Here is a 21716-nt window from a genome sequence, read left to right as displayed (position 1 = left end):
AGATTGAAGGCAGGAGGAGAAGGGGATGACAGAGGATGAGATGGTTGGATGACATCACTGATTCAGTGGACATGAGTTTGGATAAACTCTGGGAGTTGGTGATGGACAGGGAGGCCTGGGGTGCTGCGGTTCATGGGGTTGCAGAGTCAGACACAACTGAGTGGCTGAACTGAACTGAACATACACGCAAAAAATCTGGATAGAAAGACAAGCTTATTTACAATGAGGAAACACATGTAATTATGGTAGTTTGTATACAAAACATAAAAAAAAAGTCAGACACATGCTACATGGATACCCCCTGTTTGCAGCAATATTGAAGGGGAGAAAAGAACACATATTTAGGGAAGATATGCCACAAGGTCCAGGTTTTATAGCATCAGGGCAATAAATTCACAAAATTAGATTATAGCTAGTTAATCAGTTCCCAAATATGTCACCAGCCTTCAGAGGTTCATTCCTACAGATTTCAACTACTCCATCCATGGGGACCAAAAGCAGCCAGTGTTACCATAAAATGAGACTCTTGAGGCTTCCCTTTAAAGGCTTAGTCTGGTCTTGAAATTTTACTAGGATAAGAGTATTTTCTACTGAAATGAATCTTGACTAAACACAGGAAGACTTTTGTCCTTTATTGGCTGGTCTTGGAGTGAAGGTCATAGAATGTGACTCTTAAACCTTTTATGTACTTTAAGAACTTCATTTCTTTTTATTGCTGACAAGTAAGTGTTTCATTGTATGGATGTAATATGTATTATTTATGGACATTAGGATGCTTACACGTTTTGGCTGCTATGAGTAATGATGATATTAACATTCACATGCAAACTTATATAATGACATGTGTTTTAGTTTCCCTTGAGTTCATCCCTAGAAATGGAATTGCTGGGCCGTGTCGTCATTCTATATTTAACTTCTTGAGGAGCTACCATACTGTTCTGCAAAGCAGCTGTACACAGTCCCATTGTCATCAGCAGTGTATGAGGGTTCCAATTTCTCTACATTGTCATTAACACTTGTTATTTTCTGTTTCATAGTGGGGACAGTTTTTAGAGTGGAAATGAGCACTTACCAGTCACATCTGGTCTGAATCAGGTGTGACTACCTTGACCATGAAGCCTGATTTACCCTAGCACACTGGGGAATGGGGGATGGGTGGGGGTCTGCTAGAAGTAGCGTAAGAGGGGACTTGGGGGACATTTTGGGAAGTGGGGTGCCAAGTGCCAGGAAATTAGATATAGTCAAACCTGGGAGAACATGACCAGGTTTATCATAATGTCCTATGGGTAGTTATTACTGTTTAAAGTTATCAAACCTACAATTATTTGGAAAAAGTGTCAAGGCCCTTAAAATCATCATTTCAGGGTATGATTATGTTATCACTGTTGACAGTATTATACAATAGATCATTTTTGTTCAGTAGGTAAAAACGACTCACCCAGGTGAACCATAAGCCATTTTGTCCAAAATTGGCTCCCAGGAGCAAATATGTAAGAGGAAGTCGCATCAGACCTTCACTTTACTGTGGTTTGTTACCAGGGACATTCTTTTGACATTGAAACGCATTTTTGTCGTTTGAAATAGGCCTCTCCTGTTTGCTTACGTGGGTCATTAGATCCTTAAGTTTCACAGATTTTTGTCCACGGATGCTTATTTTATATTGTTAGTGACCAGCTGGTAGTGTTTTTGTGAGATGTCTCATGAGGGCATCTCTGGCCCTCTACCTGTGGCAACTGACTCACCCAAATAGCAATAACTCATGGTACTCTTATAGACTGAGAAGGGTGATGCCATATAGAACATCAGCTGGCCCAGAAAGCAAGATGTGATAAATAATGGTGATTTTATGGGACAATAAGTTCCCACTGGCCTCCAATACCGACAAGACATATTCTTCTATTTGAGATAGTCTGTTGTGTTAGCTTTTATCTACTGATGAAACTTTATGTATCAAAATATTTTCTTTCTTATGTATTGCCAGAAAGCTCAGAGCTGAATTATTTTGTTCAACCATAGTAACTAATTCATTAATGTCTTTAATATGACAATTTCTGAGCTTTATCCAGTGCCTTTTTAACTATATTTTTATTTATCCTAAATCTCATGTGTGTTTTTTTAATTGTCATTCCCCTTTGAACTTTTAAAAACTCCCCCTCATAAAATATCACTGTCCTTTCTCTTCAGAATCATAGGCCTCTTGAAAATCTGATGATTTGATTTAAGTGGCCCTTCTAAGTGGTGCCTTCTCTTTCGGGGATCCCTTCCATCTGGTCATCCCTTGTTTGTTTGTGCTCGGAAAGTATTAGGAGAATAGCTCTTTGGGTGTTCTTCCAGAATTTAATTTGAAAAGGCAGAATGCTTGATAAAGAGGCACTTATCTCGAGATTAAATATCCTGCAGGGGAAATGGGCTGAAGTTTAAACTGCAAGCCCTTCTGAGGTAATTCACATCACCCTTGATTGAAATGTGTAGACATGAAAGTCTCTCTACTTCCCCTTCTTTTCTGGGGGGACAGGTAGGAGTACCTCCTCTAAAATTGGTGTAAGAACTGCTCCTCTCTCAGGGCCTTTCAGAGAGTTCAGCGTGAACTCTGCCTTGACCGGGCTGCTCAGGGAATATGGGTACAGCACCCTAGCATGGTGGGGTGGCAGGGGGCCTCCTCGGGGTCTTCTGCCCTTGAGTAGCTTGCCACATAGCAATATCATCCCTGAGGTGGAAGAGAGGTACAGTCAGTCCTCACTCCTTGTGCATCCTGTATTTGCCTGTGCCCTAAAATTAACTTATAACCCCAAATCAATACTTGCCGTGCTTGTATGGTCACTCCTGGACATGGGCAGAGCAGTGAACAGTTTGGATCATCCAATACGCACGTCCCCGGCGGAGAGGCTGAACAAGGGAGCTCTCTGCCTTCTCGTTTCTGCTCTAGTCTCTAAGCAAATGTCCTCGTCTCACAGTCTGGGCAGTGTGATGTTTCCACATTTTGGTGCTTCTCGTTGGTGATTTCACTGTTTAAGGAGCCCCTAAGCACCGTGTGGAAGTGCTATCTGATATTCCTAAGTGCACGGAAGCTGTGCTGTGTCATGAAGAACATACATGTGTTAGATAAGCTTCCTTCAGTCATGGGTTCCAGTGCTCTTGGCCATGTGTTCAATATTAATCAACAACGTATTAAACAAGATATCTTTCAGCAGAAACACAGGTAAAACAAGGTTATAATATAGGTTGCTTGACAAAAATGTTGTGATCAGAGGCTCGCAGGAACCTAACCCTAGCTTTCCCCTAGGAGCGGCGGTTCAGTATTTATTAATTCAGTGTTTGCAGTGACTTTATAGACCATAACTATGATGATGGTGAGAATCAGCTGTCTCTTTTCCTGCCCTCCTAATTTAAGTCTGGAGGACTTTGCCTTCAAGCCCTCCAGGTGGAACATGGGGCTTATTTATTATTTTTTCTTATTTTCTATTACATCTTTTCTTTTTTTCCTCTGTTTTTCTTATTATTCCTTGGCTTTGTTTTCTGTGGAGAATTCTACTTGACAAATCACAAATATTATGTAATGCTGAACTGAGTTTTTGAAAACCTAGTCAAAGTCATCTACAAGGATTTTTGTTCCACACATTGAACCAGTGTTTAACCAGATGGAGAGCTTGGCCTTTCCTCAGGCTTCTCTCCTTAGTATTTTCACAGGATATAGTAAATGTGAGAATGTGGTTTTTTTTTTATTTACTAGAAATTCATAATGTGGAAAACTGCATATCTCCACACAACTTAAAGAATGGTTTATTGGGCATTGAATTATACAACATTATAAATCTATAGAAAATCATTAACAATAAAATGTTAAAAGATGAGGATCATATTTAGTGAACTAATTTCATGCAACAAATCATGTCATAGCCTCCAATGCAGAAGCCTTTGAATGAGCTGAAAAAATTACAGATTTCTGTAGGCCCATTTATAGCCTTAATCCTTATTTTCTTAATCTTTTTTCTCTAGAGAGTCTTCCTGAATAAGAAAGTTTGGTAGGCATTAAGTAATAATATTGCAAAACACTGGTAAAAAATAAAACAATGTTTTTCAAAAACAACATGAATTTTTGAAAGTTAATTGTGGAATCTGATTCATTCTCTATCCCTTAAGCCCACCTGATACATTCTCCTGCCTTCAGATTTGCTTGTTGATCAGCTGAGCGACTCATTCACCTCTTCCTACTTCCTGGAGGTTTAGCATCAATGTTAAAAATATCAAGAAAACATCGCACAGCAGGTTCAAGTGAGAATGTTGCCTCATTTTTGAGTCGTGCCTCCTTTCCTGAGCTGCAGAGGGGCTGCCCTGGGCACCCATCTGCCCTGGCAGATCTCACAGGGTTTAGTGAGACAGGTCCCTCTTCTGGAGTCTGAAGCACGCCTAGCAGCCCTCACTGTGCCCGCCTGACTTTGAAGCCCCTGCCCTATCTCATCCCTTACTGACTCTCACATTGTTCCCTGTTCTTCAGATCAAGATCTTAAGCAAGGTTTCTTACCAGCCTCTTCAGTCATCATGGTGACCCAGTCCCCAGACAGTGGGCAGCTTTCATAAGACTTCTTGTATGCTGTGAAATGATTACAAAGAGATGGCCCACGAGAGCAATCAGAAGAGAGTCCAGGTGATGGCAGAGTCCTTAGTGAGCAAATGAATTGTCTACAAGTGAATCTGGAAATTGTTTATTTAGTTGGAGATGAGAATGAGGTGTTTCCTGGAACACATGAACAATGAGCAGATTTCTTGAAGAGATCTCCTTACAGAACAATGTGTATCACCCACCACATTTGTTTAGTGATTGTCCTTAATTTTCACATTAAGGAAAAAAAAAAAAAAAAAAACCTGGTGGACAAAAGGTAACAGAATGGGCCTTAGGAATGGGAGAAGTTATTCAGCTAAAGGATAGTGACCCCTGTTGACCGCTGAGCAGCTTCATTTGTTTTTGTACTTTCAGCATCTCATTTTCTCCCACGCTCCCTCTTAACCCTTCACTCCCATCCCTACTCTGTGCTCTTAGCACCTATTAAGCAACGGACTGACTTGATGATGTATTTGGGCGAGGGATCCTGGAGCCCCTAAATCCCAGGCTCGACTAGCCACCTTGCTCGATGAGGCCTAGAGGGATGCATGCGCACAGAGGATGGTGTGGTGACTGTTGATGGCTTTAAATCTTGCCCTCCCCCATTCAGGGTGGGACTGGGAAGTCTTCCTCCACCAGACCATGTGGAGAACTCCTTGAACAGAAGGAAGAACCAACCGGAGACCCCACTTCTCTCTGAGAGGTGCTGCAGGGTGGGCGGGATAGAGACTTTTTCTCAGAGTGACTCCAGTTGCCCTGGTATGCTTCACCTGCTAGATGGGTTTGGGTGGTCCAGGAGGGGTGCTTTGGAGTCCCACAGGACATCAAAAACCTCCTGAAAACAGTGCCCTTCCAAGTGTAGAGTACAGCTCGTCCCTTGCCATTTGCTCAGGAATTCAGCCAGTCCTTGGGGTGAAAATTGTTCATGGAATCCCTGACATGATGACTTTGTGGGAACACTGGCCAAACTTCCAGCAGAAGAGACTCCAAACTGTAAAGAGCTGTGCTGTAACTCTATTTCAGTGGTCATGTCCCTCCTTTTACTTGCCTCTTCCTAAGTCACTGTAGTGATGGGCCACCAATATCAAGAAGTAAAGGATTTAACAGTTCAACAACATCAAGAAATAAAGGATGTCATAGGCCATGGGATTTCCATTTGGAGATCAGTGGTGGAAGTGAGACTGTGGTGGAGTGGGATATGGATGAGGCAAAGGCAGGTAGAGACATCTTGCAAATTTCTAGTTGCACCTGGAACAAAGAAGGTGGTGGCTTAGGGCCACAGGGCAATTCATTTTTGAAGACATGAAAAATGACATTTTTGAAAGCAGGTGGAAATATTAGTGAAAGAGGGAATAATAGACAGGACATGGCCAAGGAGTAGGCCAGGAAGAGTAGAATCAAGAACGGGTAGAAGGAAGTGGGAGGAAAAGTCACTGAGGCAGTGGTGGACGTCCCAAAAGGCACTCAGTCTACCTGTGAGAGCCACCTTTTCTCGAAGGCTGACCAGGTGCCAGGTGCTGTCTACACCTTCTAACCTGTGCTTTCTAGTTACTTTGTGTTTTAAGATGAGAAACCTGGAGCTCAGAGTGGGTTGCTCAGCTGATGTGTAGGGGAGGCGGGCGTCACTCAGGCAGTGTGACTTGCCAGCTCCGCTCAGCAGGAGTCTTGCTACACAAAGTGTGGTCCTCAGAACAGCAGTGTGTGAAACCCTGTTAGAATGTAGTCTAGGGATGGCCACAGCCTTGGGCTGAACCTGAGCTGCATTTGGACACCATCCCTATGTGGTATGCCTACAAGTGAAAATTTGAGAACCCTGGTCTGAACCTTGGCCCCCTGCTGGCCCTGAGAATGGAATGCTGGCTTGGCTCCCTGTAGAGTGGGGGGAGGGGGGGAGGGCTGGGGGGAAGGGTGGAGCAGCAGTCATCGGAATATGGTAGGCTGTATTAAGAGAATACTGCTAAAATGTTAGGATGCCTGAGAATCCACAGGTTAAGGCTAGGCTGGGTAATGGCTTCAGATAAGTCGATATAATTGTGCTTTCCGGAGAGAATGCCCAAGTGACCTTGATTGACTCTGGTGGTTCTAATATTCTTAGCTGCCCAGTCTCCCAGGAGTGTCATGGCAGAGCTGGCTGATTTATTATCAAAAGACTTGCTGGGAATACTATATATAAAATAGAAAACAAGAAGAACCTACTTATAGCACAGGGAGCTCTACTCAGTACTCTGTAATGGCCTCTGTGGGAAGATTCTTAAAAACAGAGTGGAGATATATAGACATACACACACACACATATATATATGTAGAACTGATTCACTTTATTTACACCTGAAACTAATACAACTTTATAAATCAACTATACTCCAACAAAAAAAAAAAAAAAGAATTGCAGTGCCTCACACATGGCCTATTTTTTCACAGCTCGATGCCCCAGGAACATGTGGTTCCTTCACTCTCTTTTTTGTCTGACTTGTCCTTTAAACCTCCTTCTGCAAAGACTTCCTTGCCTACCCCGGCCCTCATGTCATTGGCCCACGACCCTTTGTATGCTCCCAGTCACCATCTGCAAGGCTGCGGCTGGTTGGTGAGCTCTGAAGGACTCACCATGATACCTGAAACATAATAAGTGGTCAGTAAGCACTCGTGTCTGAGATTAGCCTTAGAGCGGGAATGAAGGTGTAATAGTTGGCAGCAGAACCTGTGGTTGAGAGAGAGTCACTCAATATAAAGCGGGCAAACATAGCTGATGATCCCAGTCAGCACCATATTGAAGTGATGACTGAGAATTTTCTGTGCTGGGAAGGGAAGGGCCAGAGGGCAGGATGGAGGCAGAGGAATGGTGTTGAATGGCTCTGTGGCCGTGAGGGTAGTTATAAGGTAGGGGGAAAGAAGCCATCGTTTTGAGGAAACTAGCTTATCCAAATCATTCTAGTTGTAAGAAAGCTTTGTATTTGTTATCACTGGTTTTATAAGTTAGAAAAAATGTATGTATGAAAGGGCAGAGTTTTATTTTTAGGTTATGGATATGCCTTTGTGCTATGCTGAGGCCTTTGTGATCAATGTACTATATATACCAGCTCCCATTTTAATGTACATTTTATGGAACCTAAAGTCCAGTTTTACCATTTGTAGTTATTTTTTGATATTTTATTAATGTGTAGTTATTTTCAGAGTTATTGAATCTTTGCTTCTATCCTTAATTCTATCTGTAATTTATTTCAAATCAGTTTCTTGACCAGGTATGTAATCACCTACTGTCTCATTCTTCCTATGGGAAAATAGGGTCAAGTTTCTTAATAGTTTAGGTTTTAAAAAATTTCCTAAACATCTATTACCTGGAAAACTCTACAAACATTGCATTTTGAGGGATGCAGTCATGAACTAGAAATTATTTGTTCTTCAGGGAGTTGATAGCCTGAAAGTGGCTCAGTCATGTCTGACTCTTTGCAACCCCATGGACTATCCAATCCATGGAAATCTGCAGGCCAGAATACTGGAGTGGGTAGCCTTTCCCTTCTCCAGGGGATCTTCCTAACCGAGGGATCAAACCCAGGCCTCCCGCACTGCAGGCGGATTCTTTACAGCTGAGCCACAAGGGAAGCCCAAGAATACTGGAATGGTAGCCTATCCCTTTTCCAGTGGATCTTCCTGACCCAGGAATCAAACCAGGGTCTCCTGCACTGCAGGCAGATTCTTTACCAACTGAGCTATCAGGGAACCGCCTAGGAAGGGCAATATCACATAAATAATTGTAAACTCACCAATGTAAGTCATATTGTAAGAGAGGGGAGACACCTGTGCTCACCGAGGGCGAACAACTCACTTTTGGCTGGAATGGGAGTAGAGGCTAAAAGCTTTAAGACAAAAGCAATGGTTCAGTTTGACCTTGAGGTTCTGTTTGATAGGCAGAATAAGGCAAAAGGCATTCTAGGTGGACAAAATATTCTAAAATGAGTTGTTTTGATTTTCATAAGCACATTATCATGCCAGATGGTTCCATCTCTAGATAACAGTTTTTGTTGTTTAGTCACTAAGTTGTGTCTGACTCTTTTGCGGCTCCATGGACTGTAGCCTACTAGGCTCCTTGGTCCATGGGATTTCCCAGGCAAGAATACTGGAGTGGGTTGCCATTTCCTTCTCCAAGGGATCTTCCCAAACTAGGGATTGAACCCATGTCTCCTGCATTAGGGCAGATTCTTCACCACCGAGCCACCAGGAAAGCCTGGATAATGGTTGCTGCTGCTGCTAAGTCGCTTCAGTCGTGTCTGACTCTGTGCAACCCCATAGACGGCAGCCCACCAGGCTCCCCCATCCCTGGGATTCTCCAGGCAAGAACACTGGAGTGGGTTGCCATTTCCTTCTCCAATGCATGAAAGTGAAAAGTGAAAGCGAAGTTGCTCAGTCATGTCTGTATCCACAAAAAGGAGAAGATACTATTTCTTGAATGCTTGCTAGTATTTAGGTACATGTGTTTTATCTCAGTCCTCATGAAAACCTGATGAAGTAGAGAAGTATCTCCATTAACAGGTAAAGAAACTGACGCTCGGAAAAATTAATCATTTTGCTCAAGGCCCTAGAGCTAGTATGTAACCGATTTGATTTCAAAGCTTGTGCTTTTTCCACTAATTCCTGCTTCCTTTCTGTGGACATGTTCACAGATTGCTATTCATTCCTTCATTCATTCCACAAATGGTTGTTTACTATTGAACAGATCCCACTTACCATGCTAGGCTCTGGGTTTGCTGTTTAGAGCTACAGTTGTAGTTTTCCTGGCAACACAGCCATGCTGTGCCATTTGTTGTTGTTCTTATACTAAGTCATATCTGACCCTGTGACCCCATGGACTGCAGCATACCAGGCTTCCCTGTCTTTCACCATCTCCCAGAGCTTGCTTAAATTCATATCCACTGAGTTGGTGATGCTGTCTAACCATCTAATCCTCTGCAACCCTCTTCTCATTTTGCCTTCAATCTTTTCCAGCATCAGGCTCTTTTCTAATGAGTCAGCTCTGGCTTTAGCCACGCATCAGGTGGCCAAAGTATTGGAGCTTCAGCATCAGTCCTTCCAATGAATAATCAGGGTTGTTTTCCTTTAGAATTGACTGATTTGATCTCCTTGCAGTCCAAGGGACTTTCAACAGTCTTCTCCAGCACCACAATTGGAAAGCATCAATTCTTTGGTGCTCAGCTTTCTTTATGGTCCAACTCTCACATCCATACGTGACTACTGGGAAAACCATAGCTTTGACTATATGAACCTTTATCGACAAAATGATGTCTCCACTTTTTAATATGCTGTCTAGGTTTGTCGTAGCTTTCCTTCCAAGGAACAAGTTTTAATTTCATGGTTGCAGTCATTGTCTGCAGTGATTTTGGAGCCCAAGAAAATAAAATCTGCCACTGTTTCCAATTTTTCCCCTTCTATTTGCCATGAAGTAAAGGATGCCATGATCTTGGTTTTTTTAATGTTGAGTTTCAAGCCAGCTTTTTCACTCTCCTCTTTCACCCTCATCAAGAGGCTCTTTAGTTCTCCACTTTCTGCCATTAGAATGTATCATCTGCATATCCATGGTTGTTGATATTTCTCCCAGCAATCTTGATTCCAACTATTGCTTCATCCAGCCCAGCATTTCGCATGCTGTACTCTGCATATAGTTTAAATAAGCAGGATGACAGCCTTGATGTACTCCTTTCCCAATTTTGAACCGTGTCCAGTTCTAACTGTTGCTTCTTGACCTGCATACAAGTTTCTCAGGAGGCAGGTAAGGTGGTCTGGTATTCCCATGTCTTTAAGAATTTTCCACAGTTTGTTGTGATCCACATAGTCAAATTGGAAAATTTGGAAAACTCAGCAGTGGCCACAGGACTAGAAAAGGTCAGTTTTCATTCCAGTCCCAAAGAAAGGCAATGCCAAAGAATGCTCAACCTACTGCACAATTGCACTCATCTCACACGCTAGTAAAGTGATGCTAAAATTCTCCAGCCAGGCTTCAGCAATACGTGAACTATGAACTTCCAGATGTTCAAGCTGGTTTTAGAAAAGCCAGAGGAACAACTAATCAAAATTGGCAACATCTGCTGGATCATGGAAAAAGCAAGAGAGTTCCAGAAAAACATCTATTTCTGCGTTATTGACTATGCCAAAGCCTTTGACTGTGGATCACAATCAACTGTGGAAAATTCTGAAAGAGATGGGAATACCAGACCACCTGACCTGCCTCTTGAGAAACCTATATGCAGGTCAGGAAGCAACAGTTAGAATTGGACATGGAACAACAGACTGGTTCCAAATAGGAAAAGGAGTATGTCAAGGCTGTTTATTGTCACCCTGCTTATTTAACTTATATGCAGAGTACATCATGAGAAACGCTGGGTTGGAGGAAGCACAAACTGGAATCAAGATTACCAGGAGAAATATCAATAACCTCAGATATGCAGATGACACCACCCTTATGGCAGAAAGTGAAGAACTAAAGAGCCTCTTGATGAAAGTGAAAGAGGAGAGTGAAAATGTTGGTTTAAAGCTCAGCATTCAGAAAACGAAGATCATGGCATCCAGTCCCATCACTTCATGGGAAATAGATGGGGAAACAGTGGAAACAGTGTCAGACTTTATTTTGGGGGGCTCCAAAATCACTGCAGATGGTGATCACAGCCATGAAATTAAAAGATGCTTACTCCTTGGAAGGAAAGTTATGACCAACCTAGACAGCATATTAAAAAGTAGAGACATTCCTTTTTCAACAAAGGTCCATCTAGTCAAGGCTATGGTTTTTCCAGTAGTCATGTATGGATGTGAAAGTTGTACTATGAAGAAAGCTGAGCACTAAAGAATTGATGCTTTTGAACTGTGGTGTTGGAGAAGACTCTTGAGAGTCCCCTGGACTGCAAGGAGATCCAACCAGTCCATCCTAAAGCAGATCGGTCCTGGGTGTTCATTGGAAGGTCTGACATTGAAGCTGAAACTCCAATGCTTTGGCCACCTGATGCAGAGAGCTGACTCACTGGAAAAGACCCTGATGGCTGGGAAAGATTGCGGGCAGGAGGAGAAGGGGATGACAGAGGATGAGATTGTTGGATGGCATCAACAAATCAATGGACATGGGTTTGGGTGGACTCCAGGAGTTGGTGATGGGCAGGGAAGCCTGGCATGCTGTGGTTCATGGGGTCACAAAGAGTTGGACACGACTGAGCGACTGAATTGAACTGAACATAGTCAAAGGCTTTAGTGTAGTCAGTGAAGCAGAAATAGCTGTTTTTCTGGAATTCTCTTACTGTCTTCATGATCCAGCAAATGTTGGCAATTTGATCTCTGGTTCCTGCCTTTTCTAAACCTAACTTGTACATCTGGAAGTTCTCGGTTTACATACTTTTGAAGCCTAGCTTGAAGGATTTTGAGCATGACCTTTCTAGCATGTGAAATGAGCCTAATTGTAGAGTAACTTAAACATTCTTTGGCATTGCCCTTCTTTGGGATGAAAACTGATCTTCTCCAGTCCTGTGGCCACTGCTGAGTTTTCCAAATTTGCTGACATACTGAGTGCAGCACTTTCACAGCATCATCTTTTAGGATTTGAAATAGTTGGAATTTCGTCACACCCACTAGCTTTGTTCGTATTAATAACAGTGGTTCTTAAGGCCCATTTGACTGCACACTCCAGGGTGTCCGACTCTAGGTAGATGACCACACCATCATTGTTATTCGAGTCATTAAGACCTCTTTTTTATGGTGCTGTGTATTCTTGCCATCTCTTCTGAGTCTCCTCTGTTTCTGTTAGGTTCTTGCTGTTTCTGTCCTTTATTGTACCCATTCTCACATGAAATCTTCCCTTGATATCCAGTTTTCTTGAAGAGATCTCTAGTCTTTCCCATTCTGTTGTTTTCCATTGCTTCTTTGCATTATTTAAGAAGGCCTTCCTGTCTCCCCTTGCTATTCTCTGGAACTCTGCATTCAGTTGGGTATATCTTTCCGTTTCCTCCCTTGTCTTTCTCTTCTCTTCTTTTCTCAGCTATTTGTAAGGCCTCCTCAGACTATCACTTTGCCCTTTTTATTTCTTTTTCTTTGGGATGGTTTTAGTCACTGCCTCCTGAACAGTGCTATGAACCTCCATCCATAGTTCTCCAGGCACTCTGTCTATCAGCTCTAATCCTCGAATCTATTTGTCACTCCCACTGTGTAATCATGAAGGATTTGGTTTAGACCATACCTGAATGGTCTAGTGGTTTTCCCTACTTTCTTCAATTTCATTCTGAATTTTGCAATAAGGAGCTCATGATCTAAGCCACAGTCAGCTCTCGATCTTGTTTTTGCTGACTGTATAGAGCTTCTCCACCTTCAGCTGCAAAGAATATAATCAATCTGATTTTGGTATTAACCATCTGGTTATATCCATGTGTAGAGTTGTCTCTTGGGCTGTTGGAAAAAGGTGTTTGCTACGATCAGCGTATTCTCTTGACAACACTCTGTTAGCATTTACCCTGCTTCATTTTGTACTCCAGGACCATACTTCCCTGTTCTCTAATGTTCTACTTTTGCATTCCCTATGATGAAAAGAACATCTTTTCTTGATATTAGTTCTAGAAGGTGTTGTAGGTCTTCATAGAACTGGTCAACTTCAGCTTCTTCTGCATTAGTGGATGGGGCATAGACTTGGATTATTGTGGTACTGAATCGTTTGCCTTGGAAATGAACCAAGGTCATTCTGTCGTTTATGAGAGTGCACCCAAGTACTACATTTCAGACTGTCTTGTTGACTATGAGGGCTACTAGATTTCTTTTAAGGAATTCCTGCCCACAGTAGTAGATGTAATGGTCATCTAGATTCAGTTCACCCGTTCCTGTCCATTTTAGTTTACAGATTCCTAAGATGTCGATGTTGGCTCTTTCCATCTCCTGTTTGACCACTTCCAATATACCTTGATTTATGGACCTAACATTCCAGGTCCCTGTGCATATTTTTCTTTACGTTCCCCTTCATGGACCACAGCCTTGTTATAGCAAAGGGCTTGCATAACTCAATGAAGCTGTGAGCCATGCTGTGCCTGTCCACCCAAGATGGAGAGGTCATAGTGAAGAGTTCTGACAAAACATTGTCCACTGGAGGAGGAAATGGCAACCCACTCCAGTATTCTTGCCTCGAGAACTCTATGAATAATATGAAAAGGCAAAAAAGATACGCCACCAGAAGGTGAGCCCCCCAGGTCAGAAGGTGTCCAATATGCCACTGGAAGAGCAAAGGGCAGCTGACTGATAGTTCCAGAAAGAATGGATCATCTGGGCCAAAGCAGAAATGACGCTCAGCTGTGGATGTGTCTGATGGTGAAAGTAGTGTCTGATGCTGTAAGGAACAGTATTATATAGGAACCTGGAATGCTGTGGCAGGTCCCCTGCGACTTGTATGGAACACGTGGGGAAACCAATAGCGACTTGTATGGAACACGTGGGGAAACCAATAGCACCCTGACATTCCAGGGACATTAAGATTTCCAATTCAGCATAAATTCAGAGGATTAATTTGATTTTATCAAGTATTCTCCCTTCATCCAATAATTAGAAAGGCACAGTGCTCAATGAGAAATAATAGATGGAAAAATAAAGAGTAATTTGATGTTGGAAGATTTACAACTTAAAACTTGGAAATTTCAGTATTTTAGGATTTTTTTCTCTTTTTAAATTTATTTGGCTGCGCTGGGCCTTAGTTGCAGCATATGAAATCTGTTTTCTTGACCAGGGATTGAACTGGTGCCACAGAACCACCACGGAAGTCCCAGTAGTTTAGGGTTTTAGCAGTTGATATCCCTGAGTGCCCAAGAGCATACCTCACCTAAGCCATACAGAGTGTGATACCAATAAAAGCCCATGTCAGCATTAAGTAGTAGGGGTGTGGCGAGGGAAAAAGGTGAGGGTAGAGATAGCGAGGTTTTGTTGAGAACCAAATGAAACTATGTGCTCAGAAATTTCATCTATTGGCCTACTTTTAAACAAAATCTTTTGAAAAAACTGAGAAATGCAAAAAGTAAAAGTCACCTATACTATCACCAGTTTAAAAGCATATGAATGTATATATATATGTGTATATAACATGTAAACGCACATACACACTTGTTTCCCGTGTGTCCCATACATACATGTCTATGAAGTCGCTCTCCCTGAAGACCTACTCCTCCAGCCCCACCCTGGAGGTAATCACTATTAGCAGTTTGAAATCTATCCTTCGCAATTAATGCTTTGTACTTCCTCCTTACCCATAGTGAAGATCCATTTTAATTTCCACATACAATCCCCATGTTAGCTTTTTACCAAAGCAAGACCATTCCTGTTTTTCTTTTCTGCCATTTTCCCTTTTTAAATTTAAGGTAACTTCAGGCCCATTAATGATCTTATCTTTGACTTCTAAGAGAACATGTAGCAGTTCCTCCCACGAGGGTGCAAACACCATTGAGTTACAGCAAATTGTAGGAAAGACTGGGAAGGTGGTCTTCTGGTCAGTTTGAGGGTAACATTCTTCAGTATGTGAAGCCTGGGAGTAAAAGAAAGGTATCTTGAGTGAAATACTACCATGACTCTGCAGAAAAAGTTGGGCACCTGCTTTTAATTGCTTTCAATGCTGCCTCATTCTCCGTAGTTACTCTGTGAACTTGTAAGAACCCACCCACGGGGAAAGCCAGATCTGACACATTGTGAGAATTGTTTTGAGGATTACAAGTCTTTGTGTCCCAAATACAAAGTGCTTCCAAGATAATTTATAAAATGTTGAATTTAAGTATCTCAACAAAGAAAAAAAAAGAATCTAACCACCAAGACTAAACATCTTAAAAGTAATCATTATCCTGTGTACACACCAGAAGGTACTTAAAAATGATATAAACTGTAGTATAAGTACCTATACTATCATCTTTTGAACTGAAGCAGGTAGTATGTGCTTTGTTATCCTTTGTGCTGAATTAATTATGTAAAAGAGTGAAGTTCAGAATATGAGTATAGTAACTGTATGATTAATGGCCTAAATTGCTTAAGTGGTTATCTCAGACCTCCACTTCATTTGTTGGTAGAGTTCTTCTGAAGAGCTTATCTGTTACTCGGACCATGCAGAACACATATCTGTCCATATTGGGTCAAGGCTGGCCTGGTGAGCTCTGTTGCTGAGCACGGCTGCAAAGCCATAGCTCGGAGGCTGCTGCGGCCACCAGAGCTGCTTGCCTGGGCACCGGATGTTCTCACGTTTCTTTCCGTCTCAGGTTACTGCTCTGGCTCATTTTCTAGGATGACCACTGAGTCTGTGTGGCTTCGGATTTTTCCCTGCTTGTATACGCGGTTGGCTGAGTTAAGGCCCAAATTGACTGTTGCTTTTCTATAGAGAACGTCCCTTGTGTGACCCTCTGTTCAGAACTTGGGCTATTGTCTTGCCCTTCTGATGTTCTGGTAGGTAGGAACCCAATTTCCTGACCTCAGCCTAAGAAGAGAAGGTGCTGTCACGCTAAGTTGTCATAACACATCTCTTAACCCTTAATAATGGTCTTGCTCAGGACTGTCCATTTTAGTTTTTTCATCTCCTGTGTTCCTCTGAGATGAAAATCATGGGCCCAAGTGTCTTTGAAGACTTCTACTTGAGATCATCACAAGATGCCATCTTACTTTAAAGAGAGAAAAACTTTTCAGATATTTGAGTGGACAGGTTGGCATGTTAACGCTAATACTGAAAACAGTATAGAATCAATCTTCATTTTAATTTCTCTCTTCCCAGCAAATACCTGCTTAGTATAACCTGGCACTTCAGACAGTTCGCCATTCGTCCAGGATACGAGATGCATGACGTGAGGGTAGGACGTGTGTGGCGCCTGTTTCCCCTGACTGTGGCGGTGGTCAGTGACGCACTTCAATCGCTGTAAACATCTGAGATCAAACAGATGTGCCCCAGCTTGCGAAATCATTTTAACTGCTTTCTTAACGTGTTTTTGTTCCATCCACAATTATATTTTAACGTCACATTTTGCTAAATACTGTTGATTATGTGGAGCTCTGATGAGTGTGTATATGTAATAAGAAGAGAGGACTTTGGATTCAGGAGGGTCAGAAACATAAACTTGCTTAATTCTGAATTTCCAGTTCTTTGATGACGTGATTGTAAACAGGATAATTTTTTAAATTGTATTTACAAAATGTGGTGCATGACTTGAGCTGCAGTTGCTAGTCTCATGCTAGTTACTTTTATTTTGCTCTGTGTTTTTCCATCTTGATGTTCTCATTGTTGTGTTCTTTTCATCTCTGTCCTTAGAGCTTTTTCACACCTTAGTTGTGGCTCCCATCTTCCCCTCCCTCCCTTTTTAAGGTCAGTATTTATTGGAAACTTCAGGCCAGGTGCTAAATGTTAAGTGTTTTCCAGACATTGCTTTAACTACTTAATTATAAGAACTCTGTGATGAAGGTATTAGTATCCATGTTTTATACATATGCAAACTCAAGTCCAGAACTGTTAGATAACTGTAAGGTTACCCTACTGGTTAGTGATGAGAATTGAAGACAGGTCTTCCTTCCAAAGCCTGCACTTGACTTACTACCCTGTACATGCTTCTCTGAGCCAGCTTTGGGTTTTCTTTAAAGTGAGAGTGGCAGTATTAGTCTCTCAGGGTTATCCGGAGGCACGGGTGAGAAAAGAACAGCCTCGTGTCCTGTGCGTGAGTGGCGTGGCGCTACTTGAACAATGTGGGAGTAAGCTGCCCCTTTCTTGGTTATGGGTAGCAATATCTCCTGCTGGATGCACTCATCCTGCCACCCACCATGCTCCCCAGCTCTGGTCGTGTGCACCGAGGAAGTGCAGGTAATTTGGAAGTGCCTAATTAGGCGGGAAGGTGGTGATAAGGAAAGGTATGCCCTTGAGAGCCTTATCCTTTATTCCCTTTATCATCTGAGAGATAGGACCATCCCTAAGGCCATGCAGGGCAGGTGGTTGGGTGTTATGCTGTGTACCAAAGAGCCCATCATGGAGCCTGGGCATTGTATTGTCTTCTGGGCACCTGGCCTTCATCTTTCAGGCAGTTGTATGCCAGCCCTCTGCTGGAACCACTGGCTGATCACACCTGGCTGTCCAGAAGCCTCCTCCCTTCCACCTGCAGTGTGGTTCTCAGGAGCCCTGTTGGTGGTAGAAGACCAATGTTGTGAGTGTGTATGTGTGTGTAATTTCCAATTTATTACAAACAAGTATTCATAAAATACAATCAAAATGGATTACTAGAAAAATTACTTTTTATAGAAGACATATAAAACCCAAGCTGAAATATTTTATCAGAAGATTCAGCAGCAGTAAAATTACATTTCCAAAAATATCAAGGCAATCCAAATTGCTCTGTTTCTAAGCAGTTTATTCTCAATGTTCATCCTTATCTCATTGCTGCTGGAGAAGAGTTTCCAGGCTAGTACCAGCCTGCAGAGGACACTTTGACAAGCTGGCCCAGCGCTCACCCTGACAGAAGCTGGTAGTACGTGTGTGGGTGCAGGCCCTCCTGCCAAGGCCTGGAGGGGCGCTCACTGCCATCAGCTTACGTGTGGAATGCTTGGGCATGGAGTAGTGCCAGTCCCTTACTGTTGTCCATCAGCGCTCTGCCCTTGAGGCTCAGTCCCTGCCTCAGCTCCGTGCCGGTTTCCCCGGGTCCTAGAACTCAGCCTGGAATCCTGACTGATGTGCTGTGACACGGAGAGGGTCCTGCCAGCATTCTCCCTCCAGACCTCCATTCTTCTGTCTGGACGCATGGTCGTTGGCAGGATTCCGAGATAACGTATCAGTTTCTTACTGCTGCTGTAACAAATGACTACTTATTGAGTGGTTTAAAACAACAGAACTTTATTCTCTCCCCTGGTGGCTCAGATGGTAAAGAATCTCCCTGCAATGCGGAAGACCTGGGTTTAAACCCTGAGTAGGGAAGATCCCCTGGAGAAGGAAATGGCAACCCACTCTAGTATTCTTGCCTGGAGAATCCCATGGACGGAGGAGCCTGGCTGGCTACAGTGTGCAGGGTTGCCAAGTCAGACACACCTGATTCTTTTAGTGTTCTAGAAGCCAGAAGTCTGAAATGAGTCTTATGGAGTAAAATCTAGGCCTTGACAAAGCTGGTTTCTTCATGAAGCTGTAGGGGAGAGTTCAGTCTTGCCTTTTCCAGCTTCTGTTGACTACCAGCATTCTTTAGCTTGTGGCCACATTAATCTCTGCTTTCATGTCACATTAATCCCTGCTTTCATGTCACATTGCCTTTTTCCATGGTCACATCTGCCTGTTACAAAAACATTTGTATTTACAATTATGGCCCGTTCTGATCCAAAATAATCTCCCCGTCTCTATATTCTTAACTCAGTCACAATTGCAAAGACCCTTTTGCTGTGTACCTAACACAAGTTTTGGGGAAGAAGAGCTGGACCTCTTTGGAGGACAGTATTCCACCTACCATCTCCAGATTTGGGGATTCTGGTCATTATCATCTGACCCACTGTAGGTGTTGCTTCTGCTGTGTGCACTCACACACACACACACACACACACACACACACGGCCATCTGCCAGGTGGAGTCATTTGTTGGGTCTGAGGGTGTCAGAGTCTGGGGGCAGTGGTGTGGCAGCTAATAGTTATTGAGTAATGTGCATTTTAGACACTCTACTAAAGACTTTGTGGATTAGCCATTTAATACTCAAAATCACCCAAGGGGTACTATGGCTTCCAACTTGGAGATGAAGAAATGGCATGTTCAGGAGATTAGATAGTTGCCCAAGGCCCCCTGGCAGGTAGGTGTCCAGCTGCATGCAGTGCCAAGCAGTCTGGCCCCATGCTGTAGGTCTCGCCTCCACACCAGGCTGCCCTTGGACAGAGGCAGCCCCTGAGAGGTGACCTGCAAGCATGTCTCCTACCCCAAGCACCAGTCACAGGCCAGAGCTAGTACCCAGCCTGGTTCAGCTCCCTTCCTTTCCCATCTGGCCTGTGGGATGCACCTCCCCAAGAAGCCAGGAAGAACACTTCCACTCTCTCCCAGAAGAGCTCCTGAACCAAAGCGAGTGACTGTGAGAAGAGCCCCTACTCTTCCAGGCAGCGTTTGGACAGGAAAAGCTGGCCATCCGCCAGTCCTGGTCCTGTCATGGTGTGTCGTTAAGCATCCCTGGCTAGAAGTCAGACAGGAGAGGGCACCGGAGGGCGTTCTCCCATCCTGTGCTCCTGGGAACCTGCCTTGGCTTCTGGCAGCCCTGGGGCCCTCTGGGGCCTTCTGCTTCCATTTAGGAGGCGGTGCTGGCAACACTCGCTAGTACCGCAGCAGCTGGGGTTTTGGGAAAGGCTGTTAGGCTGTGAGTCATCCTCCCCCTGACAGCACATTCTGAGCTCTGGTGGTGCAATGTACAGCCGACTCAGGAAAACTTAGAAATTGAGAACCCTGCCTGGTAGCCAGAGGCAGAAGCCAGATGTGGCAGAGCGCCAAGCTCCCTCAGATGGCTTCCCGGGTCAGCCTGTTCTGAATCCCCAATCAGTGGAACCATAAAATGCCAAGCAAAGGGATATGTCACAAGAATTAGGACCTAAACTGCAGGCCGACCTTAGAAAGTGCTCAGTGAGGGCTCCTTTGTGAGAGGGACATGCCCCAAGGCTGTCCACGCTGGGCCCGCAGGTGGAATCCACAGGTGAACCCTGCCTTCTCCCAGACTAGGAGTTTATGAAATTCCATGGAATTTAAGTGTTTTTATATCAGCGTGGATAGATTATTGATGAGAATACAAGTTATTTGTGTATCCTCTACGTTATGTAAGTAAGAACTGAAGTGGTTTATTGTTTTTTAATTTATTTTTTGAATTGGAGGATAATTGCTTTACAGATTTTTATTGTTTTCTGTCAAACTTAGCATGAATTAATTTTACTGATTTCTTCATTCATTTTCGGCTGCCCTGGGTCTCTGTTGCCGCTTGCTTCCTGCAGGCGTTCTCTAGTTGCAGTGAGCAGGGGCTACTCTCTAGTTGGGGTGTGCCGGCTGCTCACTGCGATGGCCCCTCTCGTGGAGCACAGGTCCTAGGTATACAGGCTTAGCTGCCCTTCAGCATGTGGCATCTTCCTGCAACAGGGGTCGAACCCGTGTCCACTGCATTGGCAGGTGGACTCCCAACCACTGGACCACCAGGGAAGGGTCCTGAAATAGTTTCTTTTTAAATAGAGTTTATTTTTGGAGCAGTTTAGATTCACAGCAAAACTAAGTAGAAAGTACAGAGGGTTTCCAGATACCAACCCCCGCCAAATCCCCACACGTGCACAGCCACCCTCCATCAGCCTCCTCCGCCAGAGTGCTGTGTTTGTTGAACATTGATGAACCTGTACTGATACATCATTGTCACCCAGAGTCCACAGTTGACATGAAGGTTCAGTCTTGGTGGAGTACATTCAATGGATTTAGACAAGCTATCATGCCGTAGATCCACCATTATAATATCACGTGTTGCCCTAAAAATCCTCTTCTCACCTACTCATTCTCCCTCACTAACCCCTGGTAACCACTGCTCTTCCTGTCTCCACTGTTTTTTCTTTTCCATAGTCCTGTAGTTGGGAATATACAGTACGGAGTCTTTTCAGATTGGCTCCCTTCACATGCTGATACGCATTTAAGGGTCTTCCTTGCATGTTCATGGCTTGAGAGTTCATGTCTTTTTTTTTTTTTTTTAAAACCACTGAATAATGTTTCATTGATGAGATGTACCACAGTTTATTCATGCCTTTACCTACTGAAGGACATCTTGGTGGCCTTCAAGCCTTGGCAGTTGTGAACAAAGCTGTTCTCGAGGTTCAGGTGCATACTTTTCTGTAAATGTACAACTCCTTTGTTGTTAGTCACTAAGTCGTGTCTGACTCTTTGTGACCCCATGGACTGTAACCCACCAGGCTCCTCTGTCCATGGAATTTCCCAGGCGAGAATATTGGAGTGGGCTGCCATTTCCTTCTTCAGGGGATCTTCCTGACCCAGGGACTGAACCTGCACTGGCAGGGGCAGGGGTTCTTTACCACTGAACCACCAGGGAAACCCCTTTCAACTCCTTCAGGTCAGTGTAAAAACCATGATTGCTATAAAAGTTTCTCTAGCTTTGTAAGAAACCACCAAACTGT

Source organism: Oryx dammah, unplaced genomic scaffold (genome assembly GCF_014754425.2).
Source record: "Oryx dammah isolate SB20612 unplaced genomic scaffold, SCBI_Odam_1.1 HiC_scaffold_11210, whole genome shotgun sequence".
In the NCBI taxonomy this organism is placed as follows: domain Eukaryota; kingdom Metazoa; phylum Chordata; class Mammalia; order Artiodactyla; family Bovidae; genus Oryx; species Oryx dammah.
This window is presented reverse-complemented; position numbering follows the sequence as displayed.